This window comes from Hemibagrus wyckioides, linkage group LG13, assembly GCF_019097595.1.
Source record: "Hemibagrus wyckioides isolate EC202008001 linkage group LG13, SWU_Hwy_1.0, whole genome shotgun sequence".
Taxonomy (NCBI): Eukaryota; Metazoa; Chordata; class Actinopteri; order Siluriformes; family Bagridae; genus Hemibagrus; species Hemibagrus wyckioides.
Window position 1 is genome coordinate 9,160,707 of NC_080722.1, and position 22,321 is coordinate 9,183,027.

Here is a 22,321-nt window from a genome sequence, read left to right on the forward strand (position 1 = left end):
CACAGAGTTTTAGTTTAGAACGCCTTCAAATTTTAGATGCTTAAGAACAAGCACTTGGGTCATCACAGAGAGCAGAAATGGGTTTGATATCAACATTTACTTTGAAGATTTTGAAACATTTGTGTGGAAAAATAAAACTTTTCTATTAATATATTGCGACTAGCCGGCTAGGAAAAACAAAAGTACTTATAAAAAACAAAAATCCTTAAAGCCCTAAACCCTAACCTCCACTGTGCACCATGATATGGTGTAGAAATTCAGTGCTGAACATGGACACATCGAAACAGGTGCAATCCTTTGACTAACAGAATATTTTTTCCATTTAATAATTAGATGTGTGACCAGGTAAAACGTTTTCAAAGGAGATTACTAACTAACTAATACTAGAAGAGTGCAGATTGGATTCATTGGTCATCCGTGACGGACAGCTGGCGAACACTGTGGCCATGTTCAAGCAGCTGAACAAACATCTGCCTTCAGATAAGCTGACTATTCCTGTGTTCATGTCAACCTTCCCCCGACAGTCAGATTTATATCAGCAAGTTAAACATTTCATAGCAAAACAAAACAAACACATCCATAAACACAATGTTAAATTACAGCAGGGTTGCATGTTAATCTTGAAAACAAGTGCCAAAATATAATTAATACTAATTTAATATTGTTGCATTAAGATAAACAGTCTCTTATTAATTCTGTATAATTTATTATATTATATTTCTGGCTTGATTTTTTTCTTGTTTATCTTGATATAAGCTATTGTATAAATATCAGCTGTTATACTGATGCCTTTGCTCTTTTATATAAAATATCATATATACACCGATCAGGCATAACATTATGAGTAGTAACAGGTGAAGTGAATAATACTGATTATCTCCTCATCATGGCACCTGTTAGTGGGTGGGATATATTAGGCAGCAAGTGAACATTTTGTCCTCAAAGTTGATGTGTTAGAAGCAGGAAAAATGGACAAGTCTAAGGATTTGAGCGAGTTTGACAAAGGACCAAATTGTGATGGCTAGACGACTGGATCAGAGCATCTCCAAAACTGCAGCTCTTGTGGGGTGTTCCCGGTCTGCAGTGGTCAGTATCTATCAAAAGTGGTCCAAGGAAGGAACAGTGGTGAACCGGTGACAGGATCATGGGCGACCAAGGCTCACTGATGCACATGGGGAGTGAGGGCTGGTCCGTGTGATCCGATCCAACAGACGAGCTACTGTTGCTCAAATTGCTGAAAAAGTTAATGCTGGTTCTGATAGAAAGGTGTCAGAATACACAGTGCATGACGGGTCAGGGCTGTTTTGGCAGCAAAAGGGGAACCAACACAATATTAGGCAGGCAGTCATAATGTTATGCCTGGTTGGTGTAATATCATATATAAGATAAATATTTTTGCCGTTTGTGCTTTCCCTATATTTAGTAGAATAACATTGGTTTGCATGCTCATTATTAACCTATTTCATTATAAATCAGCTGCTGTTGTTTTTAATAATTTATGGCATTAGCAGCTCTTGACGTGCCAGAATTATCGGATTGGATTAACTGCCCATAATAAACAGCTAACTTTGTGCGAGTATGCAGGAAAAACTGATCCTCAGAGCTTTGCAGGGCCTGTGTTATTTGGTATATCTTTAATCATTCAGACTAACATAACACCGGGAGAAAGAATACGGCATAACAACCTGTCAGCAGTGAGACACGGCTAGCTCCTATTCTGCATCCACAGAGCTATAATGGGCTACGGTGACACAGACCGCCCTATTTTTATCTTTATTTGTTACATGTTTCTGTAAAACTGCAGCTTTATACTGCCGTCCAAACTCATGGTGAGCAGTAAAAACTCATTATATATACCGTGAGCACACCCACACATTCAGCTTAGTGCAAAAATCTTTTCTTTGTCATCTCTAAGCAGCCGAACTTTAAAACATTGGGACTGGATGTAAAAGCTAGGAACCTGTTCATTATGTGAAATGCAATGATACCAAGACTTGTGTAAAAGAATCCTAAATGTGAAACTTTTTAAACTTTGTTTCCCATAAGTTCTCTTAAATTTTTTAGATAAATTCATCTGCATGAAAGAAAGTTCTAAATCCTTCCTATCGCTGGTCTTTTATTTTTAAATTGCATATCATCTGTTTGTGAAAACCAGAGACTTCACCTAGAGAACATTCCCAAATGACGTTAATGGACACAATAAAAAATGTTGTTGTTGTCCTTCGGCTGCTCCCCGTTCAGGGATGCCACAGTGGATCAGACAATCTGCATATTTGATTTTGGCACAGATTTTACACCGGATGCCCTTCCGGGCACAACACTCCCATTTATCCGGGCTTTAGGATCGGCACTGAGAGTTAACCCCTCAGTGGGAGGGTTGGTTCCATGCCCGGGAATCGAACTCGGGCCGTGGCAGCGAAAGTGAAGGATCCTATTGCTGGACCACCAAGGAACAGACACAAGTAAAAAAAAAAAAAAATCTGATTAATTCTAGCCATACTGATAGTTGTCTCATCCTCATTACTCAATGAATGCAATATTTAATAACACACAATACTACGTGATGTAAGCCTAATGTACACAGTAGCAGAGGACTCGAATCCACAGCCCGATCTGAATATATATTTTCTGATTAATGATGCCGGTCAAATAACCCGATTAAACATTTCCCTGATTAAAGATCTTCATTCACATCTTTTAAACACTCTCGTAACTTTAATAGAGAGCACCAATCAGTTGCAGTGAGCACAATGAGCACTTCGCTCCTGCGAGCACTGAGCACTGATGATGCTTCCTTCTATAATTAGGAAGCCTTCCTTTTGTAACAGGTGTAATTAGCAGCATCGTAAACATCTTTCCGTTGTCTGTGCCGTTTATTCTACGCGGGGTTATGGGGAACCAACAAGCAAGGGGACACCCTGGATGCCCACACTCATTTACACACTACAAGTGAAGTCTAGAAGCTTTTATTGTCATTTCAATCATATATAGCTGACGCAGTACACAGTGAAATGAAACATTTCTCCAGGACCATGGTGCTATATAAAGCAACATAGAGCTACATAAAACAACACAGAGCTATGGACTTAAAGTAAGTTGTCCTAGCCACATAAAGTGCATCATGTGCAACCAAGTGCAAACAGGGCAAGACAAAAGATAAAACAAAACGCCACAGGACAGATACACGAAATAGGGCCAGGCAGACAATTTAGAGAGGTCATTTAGCCTACAACTCATGTCTTTGAGGCAGGTCTTTGAGGCAGGAATCAAAGCCCCAACCTCGGAGGTGTGAGGCAAAAACACTTACCATTAAGCCAGCTAAACATCTTACACAACTTAACTCCACATGTTCAATGCTAACAGCACACACCAACAACCAACATAACCGGAGCTAAATATAACATGTTCCATGACAATAAGTCAGTTACTCATTTCAGGATCGGTATTAGTATCTACAAGTAGCTAAAGATATGTTCAATACTCGATGCAAAAGAAGGGTTCTCTCCTTAAAGATTCAGTGTGTTATTCATTTTATTTTATGTCGATCTAAAATAACTAGTTTTATGTCACTTTAAACGTAAGAATAAATCTGCTGTCAATTGTGTGATTGTTATATAAATAAAAACCCTGGATTATACAATTTTGTTTTAGCTGACAACACAATAAACAGCACCCAGTCTAATTTTGCCCAGGTGAGTCTTTAAGTGTAGAATTGTGTAATTCCAGGAAAATATTATTCGCTCGTAGGTTTTTTTTTTTTTACCTCATTGATGCTGAGAGCTCCATGCTGCTCAGTGTTTCACACTTTGTTGTCAGTTCTTTCTTCTTGTTTCAACTCTGTATTCTAGAGAAATAAAACCATTTTATTTTTAATCATTTTAAGCTCTAACTGCATTATTAAATTTGATTTCCGGCTTGACCTTCTTTGCTTTTCATGTACGCCTAAGGAGAAACATGGGTAGATTGGAAACGCTGCACAATATAGTGAAAAGTACTGATAAATTATATACTTCATTACAGAAAGAATTGGCACCAAAAAATATGTTTGGAAATCTAGAAATCTATTACGTAATAGCACAGAGTGGATTTCCCCCCAAGCATTCAAGATCAAACAATCCTGATTATAGACCTGTTTTTATAATAGTCTCTGATCAGTTTAAAAAGAAATCACACGGGTGGATTAGGTTCATCTCAGAATCCTGCAGTACAGTAAGAGCTGCTCTCGTACACAGCCGTAAGAAAAGAGGCCAGAGAAGTAGGAGTGGTGTGCGGGTGGAAGGAAAGCATGGGGTGATGGCAGCGTGCCGGACAGGAAGAGGAGATGAACTTGGCAGGTGCAGTGGAGTTATTGGAGAGAGGGACTGTGTAGACATGCAGAGGGATGAGAACCGCTAGTGAGGTGGAGCAGAGGAAGGGGAGACTGAGTATGTTTTACGATCTGCTGAGAAAGTGAATTACTATAGAAATGATGTAATTTTTTTAATGTTTTTTTGCCCGGAGGTGTGGAAGAGTTCGGCGAAGAAACTTGTGAATCTGTAATAAGGTCAGACAGCATCACACCCTCAGCACCTACAAGCGTCTCTAATGGTCCTGTCACTGAATGGACATGCTTGGATGTGACCTACCTGTCCACATGCTGATGTGGAATTAGAGCACATACAGTAGCAGGTAATTGGAAGAAGCACATGCTGTTTTCATGTACCTGTGAATTCATTACTGTACGATTTTCTGACTTAACAGCTATGCAAATCTGTTAGAAAATCAGGAGAGTACTGACTTTAGAAATAATATTGAAATGCACATCCCTCGTTTGACATCGCACAAGTTATTGCTTCACTGTTCCCGCTGGGACACTGAAAGGTAGCGCCACACTGAGGTGAACTGGAATTGCAAAAGAATCACAGATTTTACTGTATAAGAGCGCAAATGTAGCTTAGTGTTATTTTCTATCTCTCTGCCTTTGATCCTCTGTCCTCTTCCTATACATTTTACATTCAGTGAAAAATGATCTTAATTGATCTATTTTGTTTATTTATAAAATGTGTATTTTTCTCTCAATGCTGGTATTTGACAGACGATACACTGCTACTCCATGCCTGCTTGAGCTCTGCTTCTGTCGGACTAAATCACATCAACATGGGGCTTGGCTTGGTGCAGAAATGCACTAGATGTGACATGCTCACCTATGGGGACTGGAATGCATGTGTGTGTGTGTGTGTGTAGGACAGGAGAACGGACAAATCACCATACCTCCATTCCCATTTTAACCTTTCTTTCTCTAATGCTGGCTGACATTTTAGTCAAACACTTTTGTGTAATCGAGGCAAAAAGCAGAAGAAAGAGAGACATCATGTGTCAGCTGTGTGTTTATCTACATCACAGAAACGATACAATAAACAATTCCCCACAAGAGGAAATGATACCATACAATCAAACGTAATATGAAATATGTATTTGCTTATATTGATCTGATTTTTTCTAAAAACTACAAACAATTTTTGAAGCACTTCACCAAAAACACCAAAAACACCATAATGAAACTATTTAAACTGCCGGAAGACACAAACATTAATAGTAATAGAATTTCATTGCTATACTTAGTCATGCTAAATATAATTAAATCATGATATGAGCAACATGTCAAGTCAGCTCTGTATTACTCTAATACCCAGAACACATGAGCACCACACACTCCTCAGCTTCACACACCACTGAGACATTCTAGGTCTCTGGAGTTTTAATCACACACTTGTTGCCAATAACACACACACACACACACACACGCATACCCACACAGCTTAAATGAGACATTTACACAATTCCCACAGACTTTTGAGAAGTAAACGCTCAGTAGTGACTTTACTCTGACTTTACTAAGCGTTTGGATATCCCATGCTCTTGTTTTTAATTTTCATTTCATTTCTTGGTTTTTATATTCATGTTTTTGCTCTGATGTCCAGTTTGCTAATCACCTGAACCTTATCACCTCTGTCTTTGGATAGTAAACTGCTCATTACACTGTCTAACATGGCACTGGCATTCATCTAAGATGACACAAAACTTCTTACATTAAAAACAGAAAACAATACACTGGAAAACATGCTAGGCCATTCAGTTACTGTATATAAACTTATTCCTTGTCATTGTCTTGACTACATGTGAGTTGACACAAAGTTTATTGTCATTTCTAACGTCAACCATCCTGAAATGTCTTACACTATAGTGGGAAGAAATCAATTAACCTCTCATCTTATAGTCTGAGAATCAGTTCCTTTTTTTCTCTGTTATACAAAATTCTGGTATCTACCAGTGGCATGTCTGGTACATCTCGTCTCCCTGCAGCATCGAGTTTTTTTTGTTTTTTTTTGTTGAAGCATCACCTAGATATCTGCAAATCTATAAAGACATTAGTGTGTGTCCTTCATTAAGAGTGTGGTGCTTTGGTGTGGCTTGGCATATAGCCACCTAATCATCTCCACAGGTTAATGGGATAAACGGCTGCTCTTCTCTCAACATCAGGCCTGATTGGTGGCCAGCATTTTACTTCATAATTGCTGCTGTACACTCATTGTAGCCTGTTCCTAGACATTCGATTGGATTAGATATGTATCAGTAATTAGTTTTATGATTCGTTTATTCATTGTCTTTACTTTTGCTTTCCATCTTTGTAGGTATGCAGCATTTCAAGGCAAGACATTTCTCCTACCTCTTTTTTCCCATACCTGACACAGTTTTTAAATAACAGTCTGAATGTCTCATGCTTTTCTAAGCACAAGTCTTTTATCAGCAGGCATCACCTGCCATCCCGTCCCCGGGAATTCCTAGGATGTGTTTTTCCCCCCTCTCTTGAAGCTTGCATATTGTTAACGGATAATTGTTCCCATGGGTAAGCCATCACAAGAGAAATGTTGAGGGATCAACTGCTGAAAATGTTTCAGACAACACTTGTCTTGGCTGATAAATCCATTAATTTATCTGTACACGTGAAATGCACTTTAAGTCCCTGACTGCAGGAGCATGGCCAATATCTAGTCCTAAGAGAGACAGGAAGCTAATAGAGACTGAGGAGTGACATAAAGAACATCATGATATATTAGAGCAGTGTAGTGTCCCATGGGGTAATTTCACCACAGAAATCTGCATATAATCTACATTATCTTAATTTCACTGCTCTTTATTATCTCTCTAGTGGTGGATTCTTTAAACTTGTTTTTGAACCCCATGTAACGTGATTAAATTTAAGCAATAAACCAAGAGAGGATAAAATGATTAAAACGTACAATATAGAGTCTCTCACGATGTCGGGATAATCTCTTATTCCAGCAGGGCTGTTGATCTTGGCTTGGAGCTCAGTGTCAGATATTCTGAAGACAAAGCTGATGTAGAGAAGTGTTTTAACGTATAGAAAGATGGTTAATGATCAGAGAAAAAGAACAGCAAGTTCTTGCCACCAACAGGGTGAAAATAAAGCTGGAATAAATTGGCACCACTGTTATCAATAAATGAACAAATCTGAAACTCAAGTAAAACTCTATATAAATTTGTACGTCTGTTGGTGTTAACCTCAAGAGCTACAAGCAAAATGGAAAAAATGGTACAAGAAAAGTATCAATAAAGTCCAAATATGTTGCAATCATTAAATCCAGCCCAATGTTCCAAAAATACATTCTTTCTCTTTTATATGTTCTTGTTTTTCTGGAATTCTTCCTTGGCTTTTGACTTTTGGCACATTCCGAATGAAATGCCAAGCAAGCAGTGTAACAAGCAGTGCAACTTTTATATCATTAAAACCTTCTGCTTTAACAATCAAATATGATGAAGTCCCAGGTGTGCGTTTCGAGGATTCAAACACGATTCAGCCAATCAGATCTTCATTGTTATAAAGATTTTATAAAGGCCTATATTACACGTGGGCATCTTCCTGACCCGGGACCAGGTCACCTTCCGTAGTTGATCTCTCATGATATCACAGATGTTGTAATCACTTTCTTCTCTGGATTTTCATTCTTCTAACAAATACACAGGACAGCCATGAGAGTTGATCGAAAAGCTGTTTTCTGGTGCTGGTTTTCGCACTGGGGATGTTTGCTGGGGTCCGGACCTGAGTGGGATTGTTCCTGGAGCCCCCAAGCGTTGGTCTGGTTTCAGATGCAATTAATGTTATAGTATATTCATCCTACCTCATCACAAAAGCGGATGAAGGACACAATCGCCACTCACCATATTGCTTTCTTTCTTTCTTAACTTATTTATTCATTTATTTTGGTGCTATGTGCAGTAAGTCACTTTACCTCTTGTCTGTCCACGTTGTTCCCCTTCCACTCGTGGTACACGTGTGCTGTGGAAACTAACGATGTCTTCATTCACTGAAACACATGCGCCCCGAGTACGAGTTGCGTTCACATTCACGGGAACTCACACCACCTCCTACATGTAGTCTCGGGTTCGGGACCATGGTGCACTTCCTGGTCCATGTGACAGCTTTCACATTACCTATTTTTCACGTAAACTGTGCTCTATTTCAGATTAAACTGCCAATGTGAAAGCATTCTTACTTTCCCAGCAGTTTCTTTCCCTCCCGGTGCTACCCTAGTAGAGATTTTAATATTTTTTTAAAGTGTCTTCTTAAAACCATCGTCACAGTATATTTTTTTCTTGTTTGTTTATGGGTCAGAAAACTCAATGCTTGCTCTGCAGTTTGTTGCTCGGTGAAATGGTTACTGAAGACCAGCGCATCAGGAAAAAATCTACTTTCATCAAATGTATTTTAATCCACTGAAGCTATATTTGGCATCACTGTATTTGGTCAGTGGTTGTTTGGGATTCCGGGGGATTGATGGAAGAGGTGTTTGACGTGGTATTTGGTGTGGCTTTAGTCCAAATGTGTGTATTTGGACACACAAATGCACTGTGTAACAGTGCATGTCTTCACCAGCTAATGATAAGAGAACAGGTTGAGATGGTCTTATTTCTTCTTATTCACTTTTATAGCTTATTATGAAAAAAATAAAACCCACAGAGAAGGAATTCATATAAAAAAAGCAGAGTCGTGAGGTACCAGGGAGCACCAGGAGAGCCCTCGGTTTGTTCTTCCTACTGAAAGTCATGTGGCTTTGTGATGTGGTCAGGGTGCGATCATGGTTGTAGTGCTCAAAAGACCAATGTAATCATAAGTGACATCTTTGTTCCTAAACAGTAGCTTTTTGTCTCGGTTTGTGAATCACTCATTGTGCTGCTCCAGCACAATGTAGTTGACCAGTACCCACCTGACAGAAGGCCCTCAAGGCAAAAAGACCTTTGTTTCTCAGAAAAAACAAGAATGGATTGATTGTTTGTGAATAAACAAATGTTTTGTGGTAAAAAAAAAAATTAAACACAATTACAGAGGAATTGGTTTAGCAAAATAAAATTATACAAAATCCCGCTTTATCAGAAGGTTTAGTTTTTATCTAGTAACCTAATGCTCCTCATGTATCTTGATGTTGTAACTATAGTTCACAGCTGTTATTCTCAATACCACCTGCTGCACTGAGACTCTTAGTCCGTCTCAATCCGCTCCCTAGTTCAGAAGTCATGGCACTGAGCAGGAAGTCGGCCATTTTCAGGGCTGTCTCAATCCTTCAAGTGCACTGAAACATTTGCTCCATCTGGAAGCTTCAATGCTCTCTATGTTCCCTTACTGGAAATGACATCATATTTTCATAATGGTGGACGAACTCTCACTCAAATTTGTCTACAAATGTAAGTAGCTTGTTATTGTTGTTGTAGATCTCACATGATTACTTATGCTAGCGATGTTTTAATTTTATTTCACGTTGTATATAGTTTGTTTGAGTCTAACAATTATCATTTTGTAATGATTTTTAAAGTATACGTTATCTAAAAATGTTTTTGTATTTTTTATAATGTTAAAGAATATTAAAAAATGTCAGGAAGATATCGGTCCTGCGTCTTGTTGATAATCACGAGTGGTGACGTTTCCCAGCGCGAATATGTAGTCATCAGTGTCCCAGTGTATAATGAGCCAGTGCCCAAACTTGTGTACATAATATTTCCCCCCTGGGATTAATAAAGTGCTTTGAATCTTGAATATACTGATTCACGACCTACCCCCACTCTGAATGACTGTGTGATGATCGACTGGTAGAAGATTAGTCAGGATGCTGTTGGTATTTTTGCTGTTGGTATGTTTTTTTTCCCTCTCTTGGATAACCGTACACAGAGTTTTAGTGGTTGAAGATAACGTCTTTAAATTTTAGATGCTTATGAACAAACATCTCACAGAGCAGAAACGCATATCAGCATTTACTTTAAAGACCGAAACCTTTGAGCACTGTTTTCTGTGAATTTATTGCCCCTAGTGAGTTATGTAGAAATACTGATGAAAAATGAAAACTTTTTTAGTGTTTACTTTCATATGAGCTATTAACCACTACTGTAAATTGTAACATGACAAAGAAATCCAATGCTGAACGTGGAAACCACCACAACAAGCACAAATTGGCTTCTGGTTAAAAAAATATAAAAGAAAATAAGGACATTAGCAAGGCTAACTCTCTCTCTCCTTCTTAGCTAGAACCAACAGCTTGTTGACCTTTTTGTTTGAAATTTGAGCAAATCTGATGTGCTACAGAATACATTTGTTAGAAGAGGATAATTATTGCCTACATGTTTGTTTCCTCTACGATTTGTTAGCTACTAATTTTTATACTAATCAAATTCCAGGCATCTGAAACATGGGATTGCTTTCTCTAGTGGGCTAGTGGATATATTTATGATTTATCCATCAGAGGAACATGAACCTAACCCTTACCTTTCTGCTAAATCTCATGAGCTACCTGAGAAAAATGAAAACAGGTGCCTGAATTCTTAATTCTAATCACAGATTTTTAAAATTATGATGACATGATCATCTACAAGAACCCTGAATGTATTACAGTGGAACCTCGGTATACGAATTTAATTCATTCTGGAGTTCTTAAGGCGAAAATTTGTATTCCGATACAAATTGTTTTCCACAAGGAATAATGTAAATGCAGATAATCCATTCCAGCTACCCAAAAATATTACCAATATTACCAATTTCCAAGGGTCAAGGGTCCACACAGGAACAGACCACGCACGCCACCAATCTGTCAACAAAAAAAAGCGTGAAACCTGACGTAGCTTTTGAACACATGCCAAAGGCAGTGTTAGTATTGTGGGTTGATTCTTTCGAAACAGCTTTCACTGACTGAAAAAAAAAACCCAACAATTCGTAAACTCACATCGGTTGGCTTCGTTTGGTTTCCGCTGACGCAAGCAAGTTTTGGCTCCCAGACGTACACTACCAGTCAAAATTTTGGACACATCTTCTAATTCCATGGTCTTTCCTGATGTTTATTTCTTTCTACATTGTAAAACAATGCTGAAGGCGGCCGAAATCCACAGTAGTCTCGTTTGAACAGTTGATATTGAGATATGCCTGCTACTGATGCTCTGTAAAGCCTTCATAACGGCTCTAATCTGAGGTGCTGTTAATTGGTGATTTCTGAGGCTGGTAACTCTAAATGAACTTCCCCTCTGCAGCAGAGGTAAATTTTGGTCTTGCTTTACTGGGAAGGTCTTCATGTGAGCCAGTTTCATCATGGTGCTTGATGGGTTTTGCAAATGCACTTGACAATACTGTTCTTGCAAGAACTATTCCAGAACTCCTGACCTTCATGTCTTAAAATAACAACTGACTGTTTTTTGTTGTCATTACATATGGATTACTGAAGTCCATGTGTGTTATTTCATAGTTTTGAAATCTCCAGTATTGGTCTAGAATGTAGAAAATAAATCCCTAAACAAAAAACATTGAATTAAAAGGTGTGTCCAAACTTTTGACTGGTAGTGTACACGCAACTTAGCCGGCGTTTGGTCTGCCGAAAATGCTTCATATGCCGATGCAAAAATGTCTTGCAAAAATTTAAATTCTTAAGGCTAAAATTTGTAAGGGAGGGCATTCATATGACAAGGTTCCACTGTATAATGTTATAGTTCTCCTTCATGGACCTCGTCCTGCTCCAGGAGCATGAAAAAGACCTGACTGTCTTTTTGCTGTATTTGTGAGAAGAAGACTGTTATCTTTAATCTCCGCTGATGAATAGATGGGAAGTGCAACACTGTGTACAGTTTATTTTGATCAGTACTAAAGGTTGGAGATAAACATTTTGATCATTTAAGACTCAGTTCACTCGTCGGGGAAAAAAAGATCAAACAGCATGTTGCTTGTCTGAAACCCTGAAGCTGATATCTACTGCTGAGTTGTGGTTTCTGGAGCGGTGGAAGATTTGAGACGTGTCTGTTTAGGGGAAGAGAATTGACATGGATCACTTGAGATAATCTGCTTTGTCCTACACTTACTTTATAGCTGACCGGAGCAGCTGACGAGTGAATATTGTGGCTCGGATTGCTTTATTTAGTTTTATCACTACATTATTATGATTTGCTACGGACACATATTAAAAAGATGTGAAAAACTCAAATGATCAATTAAAGTGAAAAATAAACCGTTAGGAAAGGAACCTACGTGTAACTGTAGAATATAGCAAAAGAGATCATTTGCAATGTTAAATTGGATATTTAATATTTCATCAAATTCTAGAGCATATTTCTGTATCCGAAAATCATTTTTCACTACATCAGGTACCTGATTAAATTTCAGCTATGTTCTTCTACTAAGAACTCTTAAGATCCTGGGAGCAGTTTCCATGATCAGAGCATAATTTATGCTTTGGCTGTACAGGCAGCCCCTCGGTCCCATGGCCCGCGCCTGCTGGAGGATCTCTGGTTGCATTTCATGAGCCGAGACCGGCGGTAAATCTCCCCTCAACTCAACATCACTTCTCCACTCTCACAATCAATAACAGACTATTTCCTCCCCTTTTCCCTGTGCGAGAATACGCTTCATATTTCACTGCTACCTTTATATAATTACTAAGTCTAAATGAATAGCAGGAGCGTTTGAGTTACGAGAGTGTCCATTGAGCAGGACGAAGAACAAAAGCACAGGCTGAGTGTTCAGGATTTCAGCTGCGTGATTTTCAGGTTATTGGAAGTTTTAGCGTCTGAGAAGTGAGGGCGGATTGCCGTTAGCTGGGACCCGAGGCAGAATGCTGGAGGTGATTCTGGTTTCTCTGCTCCAAGCTCAGAACAGTCCTCCAGGCTTGCTCGTGTCCATAGAAAAGGTGTGAGTCAGCCAAACGCACTTCCTCTTGACTCGTTAACCCGAGTAGGCCACTTTTAGTTTTGAACACTCAGAAAATCACGATGGAATTGAGATAAACTTTTAATAAACGTATTTCAAATCCCTCGCTCTGATGGCAGAACTATGACAACAGAGCCCACACTTTACCGCAAATAACTTCAGCTAGAAACCGTTTCTTTGCACGAGTGATCTCCAAGGCTCTTATTAGACCTTATTATTAACCTTCTTGCGCGCCGCGTTTTTCATGCAATCAGTAAAGAGTAAAATAGGCTCCTTAAACTTTTTTGTAGCCATGGAGCATTTATATACTGATACACTTTCTTTGTTCCTCCCTAGGAGCCTGTTCTGATCATAGCACAGATTTCTTTCATATTTATAATCCAGCTATTCAAATATTAAGCACGTTAGGCAAATATATTCCGCTGTCCTTATTAAGCGGAGCCATTCATTTCAGAGCTTGGCGCTCAGAGCATTAACAGATTTGTAACATTTTTTATTATAATAACAATACTATTCTCAAACTAAGATTTGTTCTAACCAGCATTTTATTTTATGATCATTTTTATGTAAAAAAAAAAAAAAAAAAAATTCTGGGAATTGTTCAAAGGTTAAGTGATTTGAAATACTGAGTCTTCATTTATATTTTAGATCTGTCTTATCTGCTAAGTAATAAGATCTTTTCAGGAATGGTTTTAGTTCTTTTATTATAATACTGTAGTAATATTGTAGCAATATTAATATGACGGATTCAGCTCTTTGTATTTAAGAAAGTACAATGAGTAATAGTAATAAAAACACACGCTCAGGCCTCTTGGCTGCTCTCTGTGGGCTCTAAAAAGAGCCCAGATATGAGAGGTGAATGTACGGGCTTTCACGAATACAGTATCAAGTGCACTATTGGTGCACACGAGGCATCAGTTAATGGGCTGCTCCCGTATCCCTTATGAGTCACACTCTGAGTCATCAATTTGCATCAGCACCAGGACCTTAGTGCGCGGTTCACGTACTCACGCTGAATCTGCGATTTCAGCCCCAGCGCAGCTCTGCCAGCGCACAGGGTGTTTAGAGGAGATGTGTAGGGCAAGTGTTCGCTGCACACTGCGTACACCATCACGTTCCAGTACACATGACTGTACTAACATGAGCCATGTGCAGCTTCAGCTGGAACCTGCATATTACTGCATCACACTACTTGGGGAAAAGCTCAGAGTTAGCGTTATTCATCGTTAGTCAGTCTTTCTATGATAGTCAGGAGAAAGTCTGCGTATATTGCATTTGTTCTTTTTTGTTTTGTTTTAAAATGAAAATGTAGAATATAATAATAATAATAATAATAATAATAATAATAATAATAATAATAATAATAATAATAATAATACTCTGTCCAGGGTGTATCCTGCCTTGATGCCCGATGACACCTGAGATGAAATGAAATGAAAAAATAATAATAATAATAATATTAATAATAATATAATATATAAATAATTTAACAATAATAATAATAATAATAATAATAATAATAATATAATAAATAAAATAAATAATAATTATAATATTATTATTATTATCCTTGTCTACACTTAGTGCTCCAAACAGAAATCAAATATTTATGAATCCAAATCTAAAATAATTTCACTGCAGTACATTTCAGCATGAACCTAGAAATACAAATAAGCTATTATTCTCTGGTTCAGATGTGCACTCTGGAACCTTATTCTGATTTCCTTCAAGATACAATAAAACAGGATCAGCATAGATATGTGGGTGATTAAAAAATTCTCTCCTTTTATGTCACTCTTTCTTATTTTTAAGCACATTAGTGATTCATATCAGAAGCACATCAGGCACTGAAGACAATCTTTAATCTACCCTCCTTACTTTCCACCCAGTAATTGCTGATATATATATATGTATATATATATATATATATATATATATATATATATATATATATATATATATATATATATATATATATCCGAGTTATTTAATATTTTTAGTCCAAGAATGAATGGCGAAAAACCAGCAAAGAAGAAAGAAAACGAATTCAAAAGCTTTTTGAGATAAAAAAAAATTGATTCTGTTGGGAAATGAAATAAATAAAGTTTGGCTATATTTAATGTACAGTATATTTGACTGAGTCCATTTTATGCATCATTGCCATATCCAGAGCTTGCAATTAACATTTGGCTCTCTTCCAGATGTGGGTAATTCCATTAATTTATGAGCAGCACTGCAGGCTGAATGTACTTCTCATTAAAAAAAAAGGCATCAATTATATGTGCTGCTTGTATTTTAACCTTTTATATTTTTTAAGCGCATGAATGCTTTACCCGCGCATCTAGGCATGCAGTATGTACTGTTTTGATTTCTATAAGGCTTGTTTGTTCTCGTCTTTACATCAGCGATATGTTGGCACTTTCACACGGCAGAGCCTGATGTGGCAAAATATAGTTGGTGTGAAGAGACAGTGGTATAGATAGAAAAAGGTGGAAAATGAGGGAAAGTAAAAATAACTCGGATGCTTCAGTGAAAGTGGCTTGTGTATGGATTTGTCATGATTATTGGTGTCATGAAAATGATAAGGTCATTGTGTGGATGTTGCATGGAATTTTGTTTTATTATAAGCTTCCAAAAAAAAAAAAAAAAAGATCTATGTTACATTCTTTGCTAATACTCAGTTAAGCCTCTCCTCACCTGAATAATAGTGCCGATCCTGTCAGTTAAGGTGTCTTGAGACATTTCCTGTCAGCTTTATTCCACTCTTCTTCTGACTGAAAGTGCAATTCTGCTAACTTAATACCCCAAATAACCCCACATGTTTTCTCTGGACTGCTGATTTTGCAGGTCTGTTACGCTGTGATGATGCTCCGTCATACATGTCAAAAGGTCCATTTGTCCCTGTGCAATCTGACCAGTTGGTGATATTAGATGGGAAAATCTAATGTCTGGCTGTGAAACTGGAAGGGTCGAGCAATAGATTTATGCACCATGAGGACTGAGTATTACTCTGATGGGAAAATAAGAATGATGGGGCAAAGTGTTCCACACGCAAATGCTTCAAGGCAGATAGGTAGCTGAATTTGTGATTTTGTTGCTAGTCTGTTATATTTTACTTGTTGATGCTTCATGCAACAGTTCTGTTATCTTTTGAAAGAAAAAAAAAGCCTTTATTTGTCATATATTTTACGGCATTTGGCAGACGCTTATCCAGAGCAACTTCCATTTATCTCATTTATATAAAGGTTAAGGGTCTTGCTCAAGGGCCCAGCAGTGGCAGATTTTGGCGGTCCTGGGATTTAAACCCATAACCACCCGAACCACTGGGCTACCACTACATTACAGAACAGTGACAATGATTTTTCTTTACATGTATCCAGTAATAGCAGCTCCATTTCAAAAGGTCGCAATGTGTGCATCAGGCTGAAAGCAATTTAGCACAAAACTGGATTCAACCCCCCACAGGTTTTGAAATATTGCTCTACTTGAGATATCACTTGTTAGTATATTGGGGTCAGAGTGCATGGTCAACCATGATCTTGGGCAAGCTCCCTGGAGCAGAGGGGGTTTTGGGCCTTACTCAAGCTTAGCAGTGCTTGGGTTTGAACCCTTGACCTTCTAATCAGTAACCCAGAGCCTTAAACATTGAGCCACCCCTGCACATGTGTGTAAACTATTAGTTATAAAGTGAAGAGTATTTGCTTGCAGCTTAACTGCTAACTACTTTTAATTTCTCCTCCAAAAGCATTTTTGATGTATGTGTGCCTTTTCAATCGCCGCTGCTGATGTGGCACAGTGACTGATTCATCATATCATTCTGTGCAGTTTTCTCACAACCATTGGAGGTACTGTTGCAATCGCTTCTACAAATGTCAAGAATAATCTGCTGTAAGATATTTGTTAACAGATGTGGAATCTTATGTTGCCGTTGTCTGTTTATGCCTCTGCCACAGAGTGAAGGAAGCGTTAGGACTGTCGGCTTGTCTGTGCGTCCAGGATTCTTGTTAATGCGCGAACAGGTAGTTGAATGTTAGTAGGATTTATATGAAATTATCAACATAACCAGCAGATAAACTGATTAGATTTTGAGATCGATCCGAACGGGATCAAGGTCACGGCAAGATTACATGCAAATCGTTTGTAATAATTTTTGTCCAAAAGGTTTTGTTCTGTTTGTCATGCAGATATGTTTCTTATGTTTTCATGTTCAGGAACTCAAACACGATTTTTGGCTAGCTACAATTTTTGCCATCTGTCTGTCCATGTGTTCATCTGTCCATTGGGACCTGTCTGTCCATGTGTCTGTCCAAGATTTGAGATTCTAATTAGAACGATATCACAAAACCCGTGGTGTGTGTGTGTGTTTGGGGCGTTGTGTATTTTGGAGGGGTAACTTGGAACTGCTAGTACTTTTATACCACTACCCCTTACCTATTCAGTTTAATATTAAGTTGCTGTGGTCCAGATGCACACATTACAACCTTCTGACATTGTACAATAAGGAGCTGCTATTGTTGGATGAGTGTAATAAGCTTATAATGGAAGTCGGTGTCACTGAATATTGCAGAGGTGGTATAAAGATGATTACATCATGCACAATTCTACGGCCCAGTTTCATAAGCACAAACATTTCCGTTCAGATTTTTTGTGACTTTCTGCCAGTAACATTTGTCCCAATTTCTGGTCTTTGACTTTTTTTTTTGCTGTTTAGTTTGTATGTGTGTATATGTGTGTGTGTGTGTGTGTGTGTGTGTTTGTGTGTGTGGGGTCATATGCCAGAGCGTATTAGATTATCAGTCTCCGTACTATTCCAGATTTAGGTCACTGGTTATCACAGGAACCGTGTTGACCAGCAGTAATGGATGCTCGAGAATCAGAGTCTTCTCTTCAGGAGTGAGATATATGTGGAGCTCTTTATCATAGAAAGTGATCTTCAGTTCATCAGCGTGCTGCTGTGTCTCTCCAGCTCCTGCAGTAATTCATCTTCAGCCCCCTCCAGATCTCTTATATCCTGATCTAGTGCAGGCACAGCTACAGCGTGACTCTTTCTCTCAGGTTGTACCTTCACATACAGTAGAACCTCATTCACAGAACAAGACAAGTATCATTTCTTGTTTGTTTTTTTCCTCTTAAACCAGGATTTGAGCGAAAGTCTATCAATTTTTCTTATGGAATTAGTAAAGTAAATATCCATTCATAAAATATTGCTGTTATTACTTTAAAGAGGTTTCTTTGACCTTTCGTACGCAGAGGAACCGGCAGTGGATCCACAATCTAATTACTTCTACGATACTGCTATTTTTTTAACCCAGTTTTCACCCAATTTACCCGTAGCCAATTTCCTCCCACCAGCTGAGCCTCTCATTTCTCATGCTGACTTTCAACCCAGCAATGTGAAGGATAGCACATGCTTTTTTTTTCTGAGAGAGGTTCTGCTCACAGCTGAGTGTGCTATTCGAGAACACCAACTTTAACTTTAAGTGTTGCTCTTGACATAGTGTTTTTGCAAGACGGTGGGTGGCTATGTTAACACATACTGTATAAACACTAGAACGCATGTCTTCTTGCTATTCAGACTTAATAAATTGACTGTTCTCTTATAAATTGATAAGCATAAGAGCTTTTCCTGAACAAGGACAATGTTAAGTGTTTCTTCTGAACCATATTCAAAAAGACAGTTTCTTGCTTTTGCCTTACTAAAATATAGAGATATTCCTCCCTGGGCTCTGTTCATGTTTGGTGAAATCCTCAGCGCCGAATGTAAGAACATAAGCTCTTAAAAGCAGCGTTAAGCCGTGAAACATTTTCCAGGCAGGAAGCGGAGAATATTCCTGGAAGACACGCGTCACCAAGCCAAGTATTATGGCGTTTTAGCGGTTTGCAGTTCAAGCCTGCTTTTTTTTTTTCTTCACCCTTCTCATATGCACCAGCTTTCTTCTGTTTGCTCAGAGATGTGTTTCCATGGCAAATTTCCAACCTGGTAAGCTTTTCCTCACACACTCATGCACTCAGCTGTATATACACGATGGTGTGCCTGTGAGCCCCTGTCATCTTGGGTTCTTGGATATAGTGAAGAAACGAGCCAGAGAGGAAGAGAAGCCTCCTCCAAATTACCGTCGGTGTAATCTAAGAATCAGCTGAGAAGGTAAATCGTCAATGTCTTATTGCCACCTGAACTGGAAAGTATCAAATTAAAGTATTAAAAAAACAGAAGATTGCTGATTCATGCTATAGGTTTCTCAAAATATATATAAACGACTTTCCATTTGACCATGATTTGTTTCTAGAAGTCACAATTATGCAGGAAAAGTAACCCACAGTTAAGTATTTATTTCTTCAAGCATGTATTTTTGTCTTTTATTTTGTCTACCTCTGTCCACATACCAGGCTCAAGCACCTCAATAGCACCTTATTAATGTACATTATAAAGGCCAATGTAGTATATAGTTTGCAAATCCAAGATTTTTTCTTAATTCAAATCTAACGTGCTGAATGAAATACAGAGATTTAACCCAAAAATAGGTAAAAAATTAAAAAAAATCTGTACAGATGGCATCGTGTGTAAATAGAGCTAGACTGAGGGATCATTTCATCAGCTCTGCTCTTTATGTGCTCAGGCTCCCTGTGCTTATGCTGCCTTCACATGCTTTCAGAATTATTATTAATATGAGTTTCCCACTAGCCAGTTGCACATGAATCACCCCTTCAAATTGGCATTATGACACGGAAACTTTGAGATCATTTTGGTACCCAGGTTTCTGAGATTCCTGTCCATTCGATAAAGCAGAGGAGAGTACAATTTTTGTACTGAATTACAGGTTTTCTTCATTTTTCGAAATGCAGCTAATTGTTAGTGCTTGAGTCTTTGGTTTCGTATTCATTTATGTAGATCAGCAACCACTCTGTGCATGTTGTACATTTTTTACGGCATGATCAAAATTCCATGATAGTGAGTGAGCTAGCTAACTGAGTAATAAGTGCGATGATGTCAAAATAAAAGCAAAAGTTAAACAGAAACAAGAAATGAACCTGACTTCCTGATGTTCTTACCGACAGCAAAGCATGTGAACACAACATACTCGTAATTACAACCTCAGAAATGGGAAGTAGGGTCATTCTGTTAGCACGTAAAGGCAGCATTATTACGTCAGTATCTGCCTGTGCTCAGTTAAACTGACTTTGGCTAAAAGCCCTAACTTCTTTTAGTTCATCATGTATTTTCCCATTTGCTTTGAAGTACCAGGCCCTTGGGGTTAATGGACGCTCAGGATTTTAATCTGTCTGTTTTTCCATGCATCATCAGAAGAAAAGTAGGAAGCGTCCTTGCTAATTTTCTCCTTGCTGGAGAACAGAGGAGTCTTATTAGGCAGCAGGTCTCGGCTGGTTAGCGGTGGCTATGCGTTATACGGCAGAGCGTGCCCCTCGCTAAGGAAGTGCTTAAATCGGATTTGCTACAGGAGTCACTAATCACGTCAAAAAAGCTAATGCCACTTTAATGTAATTAAACGCCTCCAGTTCTAAGCATGCCGGCAGATGTTTTTTTGTGATTTTTGCCACGTTAGTTAGATGCTTTAATTGGAAAGAAGACTTAGCTGGGGTCGAAAAAAAAAGTGGAAAGACTTAAGAAAAGAAAGTGTTCAATGCATTTGCACATCTTATACACTAGAGCAGTTTCTTACCTCTAAATTCCATTTGTGCCAAGTCAGGAATCGATCGGAATAAAGTCATTAAAAGGTTCCTTGAAATTAAAGTGCACAGCTTCCATCTGGGCTGCTCAGTTGTGGTGCGCCGCTCCTCCTCCCACTCCGCCTCCCCTGCAGATAAGTGCCGCTCGTCCCTTCTGCCTGCACAGAGAGGAGCGTCGTGTGTCCCTCCCATCACTCTGGCTGTCTTCCAGAGCTTCATTCACACCCCGGAGACCTCCATAGCCTGCCAACATAGCCCTCAGTGATCAATGACACTCTCTGTAGGAGATAGGCTGAGCACAGGAGCAGCAGTCACGCAAACCCTTTCAACGACGAGCGACATGCCAGGCAGCACAGTGTCCCACGCATCATTTGTGCTAGAGGTCCAGGTCATGCTCTGAACCTGAAGGATGCCTTGAAATCTTAATCTCAATCTCAGTCTCAATAAAACCTGGCTGTTTGCTGCCTAATTGCTCAGTTTCAATCCCTGGATATTTTTTTCCTCTGTTGTTTTCTCATAGCTATGCTGCTGTGTTTGAACCGAACTCCATTCCGATGCCAGCGCAGGCGACTTGGGCTTTGCTCCCATTGGGTCGAGTCTAGTTCTAACAAGTCTTAGCCATCAGTGTTTCTTGGATTTGGTACAATTTCACTAATGAATTGAACAGACTCGCCCTGAAAGATTACGGCCTCCATGTGTGAATGAAGAAGGCAGTCATTTCTGCCTCATCACATCTCTGGCATTTGGTAGTTATTTGATTTGAGTTTGAGTTTCAAACATGCTTCTCCTTTCTAAACCCTTCCACCCACTGCAGCTGTCTTCCTTTCATAATGACATTGCTTTTCAACTGCTTCATCTTTAATTTTTTTTATGCCCAATTGCATGATAGACCAGTAGTTTGCACTGGTTTCTTTCATCCGTCAACTGCGCTGTCATCTTGTGTAATCAGCGTGCGCTGAGGAATGCCATTAAAACCCACTTGATTTTAGTCAAGACAGCTACCGTTTGCAAAATAGTCGGATATTGTAACGGAGGACGGAAATCCATTTCCCGTCGTTAGTTAGTTTAGTTAAGACAAATGAGATCACAGACAAATGGAAACAGTGTCTGCGTGTGTGTGCAGCTTTTGTTGTTCTTATTTCCGATGCACGATGCTCAGCATCGTAATGTCCGAACTAAATGTAGTAGATAACTGTCAGGATTAATTACACTAATATGTATCTGTTTCCCTGCTGCCAATTAAAGTGCAGGTTGTGATGGTTAGAGGCTCGCTTGAAGAAAGTTAAGTTTTCGCATTAAGTACATTTATAAATTTATCTAGGATCCATGACATACCCTAGATAGCTAATGATACTTTAATCAAGGATACGATGACACTGCATATCAGAGTACTACTGTGGCTAT

At 38.7% G+C, this 22,321-nt stretch overlaps 1 protein-coding gene and 1 long non-coding RNA gene across 11 annotated transcripts in view; one reads left to right on the forward strand and one right to left on the reverse strand.

Moving 5' to 3' along the window:
* The window catches only part of usp54b (ubiquitin specific peptidase 54b), a 114,114-nt gene that overhangs the window by 13,777 nt on the left and 78,016 nt on the right, over positions 1–22,321 (forward strand). Inside the window, exon 1 of one of the 10 annotated variants that reach the window (XM_058406553.1) lies at positions 4,521–4,668. The exons of 7 other annotated variants lie outside the window; for them this stretch is intronic. The gene's annotated coding sequence lies outside the window, so the exon portion shown is untranslated. Of the gene's footprint in view, positions 1–4,520; positions 4,669–9,563; positions 9,742–19,250; positions 19,377–22,321 lie in introns of those variants that run through there. 2 more of the 10 variants (XM_058406551.1, XM_058406552.1) reach the window with 2 other exon arrangements.
* On the reverse strand, positions 1,865–20,970 carry LOC131363727 (uncharacterized). Its single transcript, XR_009206367.1, has 3 exons — positions 20,911–20,970; positions 3,764–3,844; positions 1,865–2,437 (listed from the first exon to the last, which is right to left on the reverse strand). It is a non-coding gene; the product is annotated as an uncharacterized LOC131363727 (long non-coding RNA).